Here is a 13,913-nt window from a genome sequence, read left to right as displayed (position 1 = left end):
CGGGCTAAGGCGGCGGAGGTGCTGCGGCCCGGGGCCGGGTGGTGAATGGGCTGGTGGTGCTCGCTGCTGCTGCTGAGAGGAGGAGGAGGAGGATGAAGAGTTGGGCTTGTTTGTCTCCCACAGTTTCTCTCCTGCTGCTCTGATTCCCCCCTCCCTATTCCGGCCCGAGGCCTGAGTGTGTCTCTCCTGGAGGAGGAGGAGGATCCAGTTCCTCCCCCCACCCCCCTCCTCCCCACCCCCCCTTTGCTTGGGGAAGAGGAGGAAAGAAACAGCCCAGAGAGAGAGGAGAGAGTGAGTGAGAGAGGGAGAGAGAGGGAGAGGAGAGGAGAGGAGGAGGAGGAGGAGGAGGAGGGAGAAGGGAACAACCTACCATCTTAATACACTAATATCTAAAAAGTGCGAGAGGCCCAGAGCAGCAGCAGAAGCAGCAGCAGCAGCTCCAGCTTCTTCCCTCCCTCCCCATGAAGAAGAGTTCCCTCCTCCTCCTCCTCCTGCTTCTCCTGCTCAGAGTTCCTGCCTCCAGCTGCCAGGGGGGACAGCCAGCCAGCAGCAGGAGGGTGCAGTATCCCAGCTTTTCCATTCTCTCTTCTCACTCTTCTCTCTCTTTTTTCTGGAGTAGCTCTATTTCCCCTCCCTCTCCCTTCCCCCTCTCCCTCTCTCCCTCTCTTCCTCTGTCTTGTCTCTGGTGTTTGTCTCTGGGAGGAACTGGGGCTGCTTGCTTAGAGTTTGTTGTGGGGAGATGTAGGGGGAGGGGAGGGGTGTGTGGGAGGGAGGAGGGAAAGGGGGGTGTTCTCGTCTGGACCCCTCAGTCAACTTGAGATTTGAGCAATAACTTCCCCTTCGGGGCGCCCCCCTGTGTGCCCTTCTCATTCCTCCCCCCCCTAAAGACAATGGGAAAACCGTGGCTACCCCCTTCCTCCCCTCTGCCCTCCACCCCTCCCCAGGATAAATTGGAAGTAAGTTTATGAGCAGCCTCGGGAGCCTGGGCGCTGAGTGCTGGGCCGGAGCTGGTGACAGAGGCGGCGTGCCGGGGGTGGCTGGAGGGGGCGTCACATTGTCCCGGCGGGGGGCCAGGCTGGGGGCCGCGGGCGGGGGCGGGGGGCGCGGAACCTCGCCCGCCCTTATGGCTCTCCCTCGGCCCTGGGATGGTACCTTTGGCTCTTTTACCCCCCACCCCACCCCGGGATGCTATCGGGGGGAAGTTTTTATTATGATTATTTATTTATTTTAAAAAAATTTTTTTTGGAAAACCATCTTGTTTGGAGACTGAGGGATCTGAATTAAAAAAAAAAAAGCTGCGGCTGCTGACGCTGCCGGGCCCAAGTGTGTGTGTGTGTGTGTGTGTGTTGGTGCATTTGTCTTGGGTGGCCGGAGCAGCGTTGGGGAAATTCCGCTTATTCTTCTTCTTCTGCAACTTGTTATTCTGGAGAGTCTGCCTGCACCCCTCACCTCGGGGCCGGCCCTCCCTCATTCGCCCCCGCCGCTGGCGGCCGCAGGGCGCCCCCGGGACCCCGCGCGGGCCGGGGCGGACAGGCCGCTCGGAGAGGGGCCGCGGCCGCCCCTCCCCCGCCCGCGCCCCCGCCGGGGGGAGGGGCGCGCGGAGTGGGACTCTTTCCGTTTGGTCCAGCCCCGCCGTGCACGCAGTTCCCAACACTTCTCGTCATCCTCTCTTTGGTCTCTTTATTCTGCTGAGCGGTGCTGTTAGGATTTCTTTTTTTTCCCCTGACCACGTTCGCGATGGTGGGTAGCAGCAAGGTGGCCCTGGTAGGGGAGGGGTTGGTATCGAGATTGGGCACCGGGGGAGAATGTCTCCTTTCAACTTTGTCGCTGGTTTGCACCCCCGGAGAAGGCCACAGGCCGGTTGTGGGGTGCAGATGTGCTGAGAGTGATTTCTAAGTAGTTGAGTTGTTGAGATGAGGGTACGACTGCTAATGGTAGGCAGGTTTTGTTTTCATTGGTGAATCTGGTGTCATCATATTCCGGTCATATGTTGAAATATTCTTTGTTTAGGTCTTGAAGTAGAGGATCTCACTCTGCACGTCCACATTGTGTTGTTTTTAAATGATGTCTTCGAGAGTATGGATTTCTAGAATTTCAAATGTAAGTTAAGGTCCGGGCGTATGTGGGCCTCAGCACTGGCCTTGACAGTGAACTTTGTGGCTGTGTTTCGGATTTCAAAGATTTGCCCCATAGCTAGGGTGCAAGTTGTGCATTTTTCTTAATAGTCGGTGTCAGGAATGTAGAAGCTGGAGCTGGGGAAGTTAGAGAGAGAAAGAACATTTGTATATTAATAATTGATAGCTGAATATTAGAATCAGATTAATTTGGGTTGATGAAAGTTTTTTTTTTTTTTAAAGCAATTGTGCACTCTAGGAAGGAAGCCTTTTCATAGGCACACTCATAAGGGTTTTTTAGGGTGAGGGGCAGGAATATCTCCTTTTTATGAGGAAACTCATCAACATCTGTAGTTTTATTGAGGCCTGGTAAGGGTGCTGAAGTTGGGGCTAAAACATGTAAACATAGTTTTTAGTGTTTATGTTATTTGTTTATATCTGATGTTCACTCACATTTGGGCAGTAGAAATAAATAGGTCAGCTTTTCTTTGGGATTCTGAAGATGAGCCCCCTCCCTGCTTTTTTAAGTTTCACAATTTACTTGGTTTACAGCATTGTTGGAAATTGTTACTACATTTTTATTGGGAATACTATTCATTTTAATTTTGGTAAGTTCTTTATTTTCTTTTGTCTTTGTGTATATGTAATCTACACTGTGGGCTTCAAATTAGTTTATTAAGGGCCATTAAAAAGAATGCATTTTGAAATCCTAGGACATTAACTTTTGATAGTAAAGGAAATTTTTGTGTGCAGTTATATGGAAGTTTATCAAAAAAATTTCTGTACTTAAAACTTCTATTGATATCCTTAAGTGAAGAGTATAGTAATACTGTAGAAAATTCTCAAAACACAAACATCTGGCTAACATGTTAAAAATATCTAGGTTTTTCTTTCTTTCTTTCTTTCTTTTTTTTTACATCAGTTTTTTGCTTTTTGGTAACAGTATTTGCATTTTGACTGGCATTGCTTGGCTGCTCCAAAGAAAGTCTTTTGCTTGAGTGTTCCTGAAGGCTTTTACTGTTAGTTTTAAGATAATTTTGCCAGACATGTTGCACTTTGGACTCAGGCAAGTCTTTATGGAACTGGAATAGTTATCAGACACCTACCTATACTAATTTTTATTTTTAAGAGGTATAAGTGATGGACGGGGTCCTATTACTTTTAGCTTTGAAGAGTCCATTCTTTTTTCTATTCAGTTATCTGGAAGAAGCTGCCTATGAAATACTCTTCTTCTGCTTACATGAAGATCTCTAAATGCTATCCAGCAGGAGGTGCTACAGCAAGATAAAGGAAATTTTTGATTTTAAGGGTCTTACTATTTATTATAGCTTTACTTAGTTTCACCTAAGCAACAGGATTAACACCTTAAAGTTCCAGAAAGATTTTGAGTAAGTCCATTTAAAAATTTCATTCATAAATTACATTTGCTATTTGAAAGTGAAATCTCTGACTGCATTTTACCTATACAATACTATAAAAAGTAGACTTTTTAATGTGGATAGTTTAAGGATACTGGACTCAGGTATAGGGCATTGTTAGAATTACTCTATTTTGAAGGGGAAGTAGTCTTGTATTGATAATAGGGGTGTTGAATACATATTTTAAGAAATTGTAATTGCTACAAATAAAAGTGGTTGGTATGATTTAGGACTTTAAGCTTTGTGTTATCTCTGTAATAGTAATACAAATAGGATATAGGGTAATTGAGATGTTGTATGGAAAAAATTTTGGGCTTAACTTTTTTCCCCTCCTCCAATCTATGGACAGTAATTCTAGTGTAGATATACTCTGCTTTATAGTACATAAGTAAGTTGGCTTCCCAAGACCAAATTCTTGAGCTATAAGTAAAGTTTTATCTGTGGATATAGGTCATTGCTGATATGTCAATTAGTAACACTTAACAAAAACTGCAGAAAGATGAAAGTAGCTATTTTAACAGTGTCAGAGCATTTACTGCAGATGGTCCTTTGAAACCCAGTTAGTGTTAGGTGAATTGATTATCACTGGAAATATGCTACTGTGGTTGCTTATAAAGTTTCGTATCAAAGTTGTAAAAAACTTAGGAATGTTAGAGAATGTGATGAACCTGCTTTGAATTTTGTTTTTTTTTTTTAGGCATAATACTATACTTTTTTCTCAGATCAAATGAAATAATACATGTAACAGTTCTTTGTAAATTGTCAGAATCCATGCAGATAAGCTGTTAAGATGGGTAACTAATTAATACATGGACAGAAGCTTCTTGTCTTAAAATGCTAACTTTCCCCACAGTTAGGAAATTAATGCATTAAAAGTACCCCTGGACACTTTATTAGTTTTTGTTTTTTAAATACTGCTATGGTTACTGAAAATATATTCCTTAAAGTTTTGAAGCTTTGTTTAACAAATGCTGCCTAGTCAGTTTCCCATAGGTTTAAAAAAAAAAAAGATTGTTTTTCCTTTGCAAGATGCTGTGAAGTGTGTATCCCCTATTAAAAGTTTTTCTTCATTTCTCCATTGATGGGGTAGTAGTAGATATTGGTGGATGTCTAAGTTCCAGTATTTTTCTATAGATTTTTTTTATTAATACACAGAGTAACATGTCACCATTAAAGTTTTGATTGTTTTGATTGACTCTGCTAACTTTCTGAAAAATTCTTAATGCTGAAAGCTTTCAAGCTTATTGCACAGTGAAAAAGATACATATCTGTATGGATTAGTATTTGATATATGTGTGTATAATTTTTGTTTTCCTATATTAGAAGGATGCATGAGGAAATGACTATTCAAATCTGGAGAAGCACACTGAAATATTTTTATGTAGCAATAACTTGAAAGTTTAAAGTTATGGCTTTCTTAATAGACTCTGCTCACAAATTTAGAATAAAAAATTTTAAAAAATAAAATACAGATAATTTGGAATCCTTGTGTTTGTGAGCAAATCCAAAACTGTAGTATCTGAGAAGTGACCGTTCTTTGTGATATACCCTCAATTAGAAAGTAAATGTAGAAACTTGCTTCTGCGAAGGGTGAGAAAAACATTTAGCTGTTGAAGTAAAAATGAAACCTCTCAGGGTGGTATTAACTTTTTCACAGACAGTGAATATTAAAGCTTTTTGTGAAGAGATGCTGAAGTTAAGATTATATTAATGTGCTTTTAAATTTTGTATCTTAGTGTTTTATTGCTGAAGCCTTTTGTGTTTAATTACTATTCAAAGGGATTAAAGTTTTAGGTCTCTGACCTTTGACAGAACTCTTTTATATCTATATTCAGAACTGATTTCTTAAAACATGTTTGAATTTTCATATTATTTTGTGCTGGGAAATATTCATGATTTATGTTGACTTCTCAGGAACTTTTGTACACGGGCTTTTGTAGGCCTAAGAATGCTTTAGGCTCATAGCAGAACATTTTGATTACATTAACTTTACCAGGTGAATATTTTTGCTGCTTTGGAATTTTTAAAAAGAAGTCATATTTTAACACTGCATTAAATATATTGTAGATAATTATTTCTTAAATAGGATATGATTTTCTTCTTTTTATGTTTTGTGTGTTTATATGGCCATACTATTTTGTAGGCTGTCATAATTCTTACTTGCATATTATATTTTTGAATAGTTACCTTTCGTGAGAAAGTTGAAGTAAACTTTTATGAAAAATTTTTCTATTACTGGTCTGTCAGTTCACTCTTAAGCTGGGGTAATGGTGAACTGTTCTCTTGCAGAGCTTGTATGTGAGGATCAGTTATCCTTTGGTCTTTTCTATAGCAACTTTTTTACACCGGAGTCTTGTGTGGCAGTTTACCCTCCGCTTTTTTCTTCCAGTATTCTGCAAGTCTTCCTTCTCCCCCTGCCTTTTATTTTTATTACATTAAAAAGAGTGAGCCAATCTCAGTTGAAGGAAACTCTTCTTTCCTATATTTTGGAATCACCTCTGAAAATATTTTTTGCTTTTTTAAAAAGACAAGAAAGTGAAACAGTAATATGGAGATAGGAAAGGGATGGGGCCTACCAGGTTGATGATCTAGGCTTTATTTTGACTCTGTTTGTGGGCCTAGGGGGGAAAAAAAACTTAAACACAGAAGCCAAAAAGATGGGTTTTGTTTTATTGTTTTGGCTGCATTGAGAATACAAACTGTCAGTACTTGAGGAGAAGGAGCAGCAGAAAGGAATTGATTTTTTTTCTGCTGCAGATCCAAGTATTGTTAACCATGTGCATCTCTAAAGCATCATACTTGCAAATCAAACAGTAGTTGATTCTTTCACTCAATTAACAGAACCCTAGACTGCTTTTTAAAAAAATTTTAAATAAGTACCAAAAACTTTGAGGTAATAATAATAATTTCCTGATAAAAGTGGGTGATAGTAACCATGGCAACTGCTGTCTTTGGCCTTATGGACAGTATGTTGTATTGATGAAGCTTCAGATCCTTTAGTAGCTTGTCACTTTTATGGTGAAATGTAGTAGCATGTGTTGCAGGTGATTTTTAGATGGATTGTGTTAAATTTGTGTGCCAGCTTATCTTTCCTTGTTAGGAATTTCTTGGACTATATTCCACAGCATGTTTGTGAAGGTGCTGTTGCCTGAAAATAACCCACCACCTGTGTTAGGCCTTCTAATGCAGATTGCATTGAGTTCTTTCCCAGCCTCCTTCCACAGTCTTACAGAAAATCAGTGTGTATAGCAACTGTATACACATAAATTACAGCTCAAACTTATCAGCTTGTGTTAAGACATGTTATTGATAGCTTAAAAAACCCTTTTGTGTTTTTAGAAGAGGTTAATGGGCCTATACTTGGAATGTTCTTTTTCTAAGTGTTCTTTCCAGAAGAGAGAGAGGGTGTGTGTAGAAAATTAGGGGTGAGAAGTGGATGGCATAAATACAGAGTAAGGACTTGTCAGAAGAACCTCAGTATTTTTTGTTTGTTTATGGGATGGGGTGTGTGTGTAAGTATTACTATAAAAATGTATTTCCTAGTTGACAGTACTGGAATATGGAAAATTTTTCTTGTGAGAATTTTCTTCAAGAAAAATTATAAAATGTGTCTTGAATAACTGTTAAAAGGAAACCTGGTGAAACAATTAAAACATTTCGGGGAAGTGGTTTAGAGAATGTCAAAATGGATCCAACCAAACTTAAAAAAATTGTTTTAAAAATTGTATTTTCTGTCATGTCAAATCTTTGTAATCATTTTGTATATGCTTATTGTCTGTGTTTTTCCTGATGTGAAAATGTCAGTCTAAATATTAATTGATCCTTTTCCCAGTATGTGGTAGAGAAGACGTGTCAGAGCTGAGAACAAATGAGGTCTAAATTTGCCTAGACCTTGATAATAAGATCCAGTCAAATGGTGCTGGATTGTTCAGACTTTTTGAAACTTACTGTGATAGGGTAAAGTGGTGTACTTACTACAAGTCCCAGGATGCACTGCAGCTTTTGCTTAACTTCAGATTAGAGCATTGCATGCTGGGACCTGTAGTTGATTTGAACAGCACGGGGAGCCTTTTCCTCTTGTCTACTCCATTTTATATACTGCTTCCCAAGCCTTTTAAGAACTTTCTGCTAAGTAAAGTTTGATTATTAATATTATGGTTATTATGCTGATGAAATTCTAAAGTGAGTCTTCAGAAACAACCTAGTATTTTAGTTTACTGTAAATTACTTTGTATTTTTTACAGACACTATAAGATGTACATGTAAAATAACATATATATGTATGTATGTGTGTGTATATATAAACTTAGCAATTGTAAATTATTTTTATGTATATGATGATACAGGTGTCTTTATAATTATAGCCTCATTGATTGCCAGTGTGGGCATTAGAAGCTTCTTGTTGTCAGTCCTGATATTATATGGTGTTCCTTGTTTGTTTTTTTAAATGGGGGCAGTTACTATGTAGTTAAAGTTGGATGGGTGGTTTTTTGTGTCAGTATTTAATTCTGGAGTTCTGTTATTCTTCTGTAAAAATTGTCAACATCTTGAATATCACACTTTTAACTGGAACATCTGAAAATCAATGTTTTAGAAAATTTTAATACTCAGATACAGGCTGAGGGGCAGAGAAAAGTGAGATTTCCCTAATAATTTGTTTTATTTGTAACATTTAAATTAAATTTACATCTTTGTGGAGGAGTCTACTACTTTATTAACTATTATCAGAGGGTTGTTGCAGAGGGATTAAATGTTAAAATCTGTGACAATGCTTGGCACATCATAAGAGCTCAGTAAATGTTTGGAATTAGGAGCAACAGCAGTAGTTACTGTTATTAGAAAAAATAGCATGCTTGACATTTTTCTTCTTTTTGCATTATAATTTGATCCCAAGCCCAGCTGTTCTAACAAGACCTTAAGCCTTTTTTCTTATGGTAATGAAGTGGCAATTCCTTAGAATGTTTTTGCTGTACTTACCATGTCCTTGCACCTTAGTTTCTCCCTGAGTCATAAATGCTCAAAATCAGACAACCAGCTAATAGCAGAATTCTGACAGGTATTTGGCTCTCCCCATCTAGTAATTGTAGCCCCTGAAGTTTGGTTGACTTCAGAAAGTTTGGAAGATAATGAAAATTTCTTTGTTTGCAAGGTTTGCACTGGTAGAATATCCAAACTAATTGATGAAAATAAAATGTTGCAATAATGCTCCTTGTGTTACAGTGTATGTAACCTTGGAAGAATTCTGTTGTGTTTAGAAGCATGTACCAGTCTACTGCAGTTCAGTGTTACAGGATTGATGTATTGGAGGACAGTAAGCAGAAAGAAAATGCAGTTTCAAATCCGTGGGTTATACTTACTAATAAAGTGTTAGGCTCAAAAAAATCTTAAGTCTTTACGTTAATTTTCTCTTTTAGGACACTGACTTCTTTTAGGTTCTTAAACTTGTAGGATATTTTTATTTGCATGGCTTTTTCCTTTTAGCTATTTGAGATAGGAAAAGAATGTCTGGGAATATTGGAAAATGTAAGCATAAATTGAGATATATGTGACTTAGTTTGAATGTATGCAGAATCAGAAAGTGTCTTTCTTACCTGCTTGGTCAGTATCTATTCTATCTTTTTCTCTTGTGGGGAGTTCTTGGATTATTGTTGCTTGGGGCTGCTAAATTTATTTAAGAAACTCTGCTTTGGGCGGCACCTGTGGCTCAAGGAGTAGGGCACCAGCCCCATATAGGGTGGCGGGTTCAAACCTGACCCTGGCCAAAAGCAGCAAAAAAAAAAAAAAAACGAAATTCTGCCTTTAGTAGTATTTCTTTAAGTACTTATTTATACAACAGACCAATCTGCTAGAATAATTACTAGCCTTTTTCTCACTTCATATTGTAATTTAAAAATTTGTTAGTGTGTATATTAGACATTAATAAATAGGTTCTTTAAGACACATGAAACATTTATGGAATCTCTGATGTACTTTATAAGTTGTTTGACTTTGCAAGATGTAATATTAAAATGAAGAATTTAATGGTTACAAAGAAGTTAAATACAAAAGCCTAAGTATAAGGAGAAAAAATGGTCTTTGGCATTTAATGGGCTGATATAGAAGATACCATGTTTGGATGAATTCTCCTTTTGTATATTTTATTATTATACATAGTCTAAATCTTGAAATTCTAAAATTGGAAATAAGGAGAGTAAAACTGGGCAGTTTTGTGTATTCACTCTAGAGATCTCTGACACACCTAAACTATGGAGCACAGTTCTTTCTTTTTATGAAATGTCTCAGACCATTGTGAAGGAAAAAGTTGTGATGGTGTCAGAAGAGTTGGCCGAAAATTCAGTCTTGTCACTTAGCTGTACATTATTGGGAAAGTCTTCCTTGCTGGGCTTTAGTTTTCCCAGTAGTAAAATGGGGATAATAGTAAGCGCCTACTTCATTATGCTATTTAAAATATTAGATGAGATAATACTTAAATATTGTAAGTTGAATTTTTAACCACTAATAAGAGGGTGGATTGTAAGTTATTTGTCTATATCATGTTAATGATATTGAATTGTAAAATTTTAAATACATAAATTAGAATCAAAATAAACCAAAAAGTTAGTGATTCACCTTGCCCCCAATAAACAATAAACGAGTTCTTTTTCTTTTTTTTTTTTTTTTAAAAGATAGAGTCTCACTTTGGCGAATAAGCAAGTTCTTAATGTATATAGTTCTTGAGAATATATATGATACATTTGGGTGTATATTATCAGATAGGTATCATGACTGTACTGGTGTATTGTTACGGGATTGAAAAATTTGAATTATGAGCATTTATGTTGATGAATTTTAATTTTTAAAATATAAACATTTAATTTTTATTTATTAATTTATAAGCTTACATAAATACATATGTGTTTTTGGAGAAATGACATATACATTTTGAAGAAATGACATGGATATAGATTTTAAATGTTTATCAAGTTAAGAATAGGTTTTATACCTTAGGGTTATCTGTTATTATCAATAATACTGTTTATTATGTGTAGTGCTAAGGCTTTTTACACATAGGATCTCACTTAATTTTAATCCTTTCAGCAATATTCTGAGGATTTATTATTATTATCCTACCTCCATTTTATAAGTGAAGAAGTAGAGGTTTCCTTTTGGGATCACATAGGTAACAAATACAACTTGGATTCAAGCCTAGATTTGAGTCCTGAGCCTCTGCTTTTAAGTGTCCACACTGCTTTACCAAACTATGTAATTCCCATAGAAACCTAGAAAATGAATTACTAAAGAAGTTTTCAATTTACTGAAATGGCTACAGCCATGATGTGTCATTCTGAGACTTGTTTCATGTTGATTTTGGTTGGGTTGGGTTCAGTGTTTTAGAAATAGTAAGCACTGGAATAGAATGGAGTGAAGGCTTTTGGAACAGTGCCTGTTTTGTTCATCATTGTATGCCCATTGCCAAGTACAGTGCCTAGCATGGGGGAGGGTGTTTAATATCTATTTCTTAACGATTGGAAGTTGGGCACTTTAGTATATAGGTTATTTTATAAATTTTATTAGGTGCAGATTGTTTACATTCACTGTTTTCATCAGGTCCTTACATAACTATTTATATTTTAGACTGTTAGATAAATGTCCTTTCTTTTTTTTTTTTTTTTTGAGATAGAGTCTCAAGCTGTCGCTCTGGGTAGAGTGCTGTGGTGTCATAGCTCACAGCAACCTCAAACTCTTGGGCTCAAGCGATCCTCCTGCCTCAGTTTTTCTATTTTTAGTAGAGACGGGGTCTGGCTTTTGCTCAGGTTGGTCTTGAACTCATGAGCTCAAGCTCCACCCACCTCAGCCTCCCAGAGTGCTAGGATTACAGGTGTGAGCTACTGTGCCTGGCTTAAATGTCCTTTCTTTTAAGAAATATTACAAAAGCAGTGCATATGAGTTATGAAAGCCAGTAGAGACTTAGCAATATAGATTTGTATATAGTAGAAAATTAGGGCTCGGCGCCTATAGCTCAACCGGCTAAGGCGCCAGCCGCGTACACCTAAGGTGGCGGGTTCGAATCCCCAGCCCGGACCCGCCAAACAACAATGATGGCTGCAACCAAAAAATAGCCGGGCGTTGTGGCGGGCGCCTGTAGTCCCAGCTACTTGGGAGGCGGAGGCAGGAGACTCGCTTGAGCCCAGGAGTTGGAGGTTGCTATGAGCTGTAATGCCATGGCACTCTACCCAGGGGGACAGCTTGAGGCTCTGTCTCAAAAAAAAAAAAAAAAAAAAGAAAATTAGTCTTCCCATTCCTATCCTGCTTTTAAACTTTTCTTGTATGGTTATGTATGTGTAATACATATATGCATTTTTTAAGAAGTAGAATTATACCATAATACTCTACTGAAGTTTGCTTTTTGGGGGGATAACTATTTTCAAAACTTGGTTGTCATTGAACATAGGACTCATGTGGGAATGGGAGTAAGATTGGAGGAAGAGAGGTAGGTAACATACAGTGCCCTAGACTGATTGTTACTTATGAGGCAGAAAGCATTTTAAATTCTTTTTATTTGTACCCAATGCCTTAGAAATGGTCATTGTTATTTTTAAAACTTAAAAGAAAAATTCATTTAAAATGACAACATTGTTTTCTGTCCTGTCCAAGTAATTTAATTTAGGAGGTGTCGTTTCAGAGTTAAATTCTACTAGTTTATTTTGGTAGCTGCTTAGAGAGCAATTGTGTTTTTATTTTATTTTATTTTTATTTATTTTTTGAAACAGAGTCTTAAGCTTTCACGTTCAGTAGAGTGCTATGTTGTAACAGCTCACAGCAACCTCAAACTCTTGGGCTTAAGTGATTCTCTTGCTTCAGCCTCCCGAGTAGCTGGGACTACAGACACCTGCCACAACGCCCAGCTGTTTTTCTGTTGTGGTTGTCATTGTTTTTAGCTGGCCGGGTCCAGGTTCAAACCTGCCAGCCTTGGTATATGTGGCCAGCGCCCTCCCCACTGAGCTACAGGCACCACCCCATTTTTGTTTTTAGATAACTTTAAAAACTGGTAGTCTGAGTTCTTGGTGGTTAGGAAGCATTCACTCACTCGACATTTTCAAAGTAAAGGTTTTAAAATTAAAGTAAGGTTTTTAAAACCAAGATATACTTGTAACATTTTATTTTTTATTATTTTTTGACCCCAAACCATCTTTTATTATACACTTTAACCACCAGGAAACCAAGGGCAGGCCGGGGGGACCCCTAGGCATAGTACTATAGGTTGGCTTTCTTCTTGGCTTGCACCTCCAGGATACCCTTCCATGCAGTCCTCGTGGGTGAGCACTGTTGCACCCTTGTGTAGTGTGGTCATGCCTGCCTCCACACACACAGCTTTGCACTGGACCCCATTGAAATCATCTGTGCAGCGGGCCAGCTCTTCATAGTTCACGTCAGGACTGACATTCATCTTTTGGGAGTGGATCTGCATGATTCTCTCCTGGGCCTCATTAGGCATTGGGAACTCGATCTTGCGGTCCAGACAGCCTGAGCGGACAGGGCAAGGGCCAGGATGCCCACCCTGCAATTACCTTTACTTGTGTGTTGGGCTGGAAGCCATCCAGTTGGTAAGCTCCAGCATTGTCCTTTGTACCTCCTGGTCCCCCGCCCCCGCCTTCTCACTGTCAAAGCGCTTGGTGCCAATGGCATCCAACTCATCAATGAAAATAATAGATGGAGCTTTCTCCTTGGCCAAGGTGAAGGTGTCCTGGACCAACTTGGCACCATCCCCAGTGAACATCTGCACCAGCTGGGGGCCAGCGAGCTTTAGGAAGGTGGCCTTAGTCTGTGCAGCACAGGCCCGGGCCAGTGAAGTTTTCCTTGTCCCTGGAGGCGCGTACATTAGCACCCAATTTGGAGGCTGGATCTCCAAATTCTTAAATTTCTCCTTGTGGTTCCTTGTCCTGACAATGGCTTCTACCAGCTCCTGGATCTGCTTGTCTAAGCTCCCGATGTCATTGTATTGCTCTGTGGGCCTCTCATCCATCTCCATGGCCTTCACCAGTGAGTCATACTCTGTGGGCAGGATCTCCGGGATCAGAGTCTTTGTTCACACTCATCAGGTCTCCTGGCTTCAGCTTTTCAGCATCCAGCAACCCAGTTACAGGCAGGAAGTATGTCTGTTGTGTAGAGGTTTTGATCACTGCACACTTGCCCTTCCTCTGAGAGTCCAGGTCAATATTGGCACCATTCTCTTCTTGGTCATTTGGATCAACATCTAATAGCTCAATAATGTTGGAGACAAAGTATGGCAGGGTCTTGTTCACTTTGATTTTCTCACTGTTCTCTTTGATCTTGTCCTTCATGGCTTGGAGTTCATGGGTGACTCGTAACACTTCACTCTTCATGATCTTTTTTTTTTTTT

General features: G+C 39.0%; 1 protein-coding gene and 1 pseudogene across 2 annotated transcripts in view; one reads left to right on the top strand and one right to left on the bottom strand.

Moving 5' to 3' along the window:
- Positions 1-330: 330 nt before the first annotated feature.
- The window catches only part of PHF21A (PHD finger protein 21A), a 207,114-nt gene continuing 193,531 nt past the window's right edge, over positions 331-13,913 (top strand). Inside the window, exon 1 of the mRNA XM_023509461.1 lies at positions 331-557. The gene's annotated coding sequence lies outside the window, so the exon portion shown is untranslated. The remainder of the gene's footprint in view (positions 558-13,913) is intronic.
- On the bottom strand, positions 12,697-13,901 carry LOC100954753 (annotated as a pseudogene). The gene has a single exon (XR_152708.2). The product of XR_152708.2 is annotated as a 26S proteasome regulatory subunit 6A pseudogene (transcript).

This window comes from Otolemur garnettii, unplaced genomic scaffold (genome assembly GCF_000181295.1).
Source record: "Otolemur garnettii isolate 467f Iridium unplaced genomic scaffold, OtoGar3 scaffold00001, whole genome shotgun sequence".
Taxonomy (NCBI): Eukaryota; Metazoa; Chordata; class Mammalia; order Primates; family Galagidae; genus Otolemur; species Otolemur garnettii.
The sequence above is the reverse complement of the archived record's forward strand: the minus strand, read 5'-3'. Positions and strand labels throughout refer to the sequence as shown.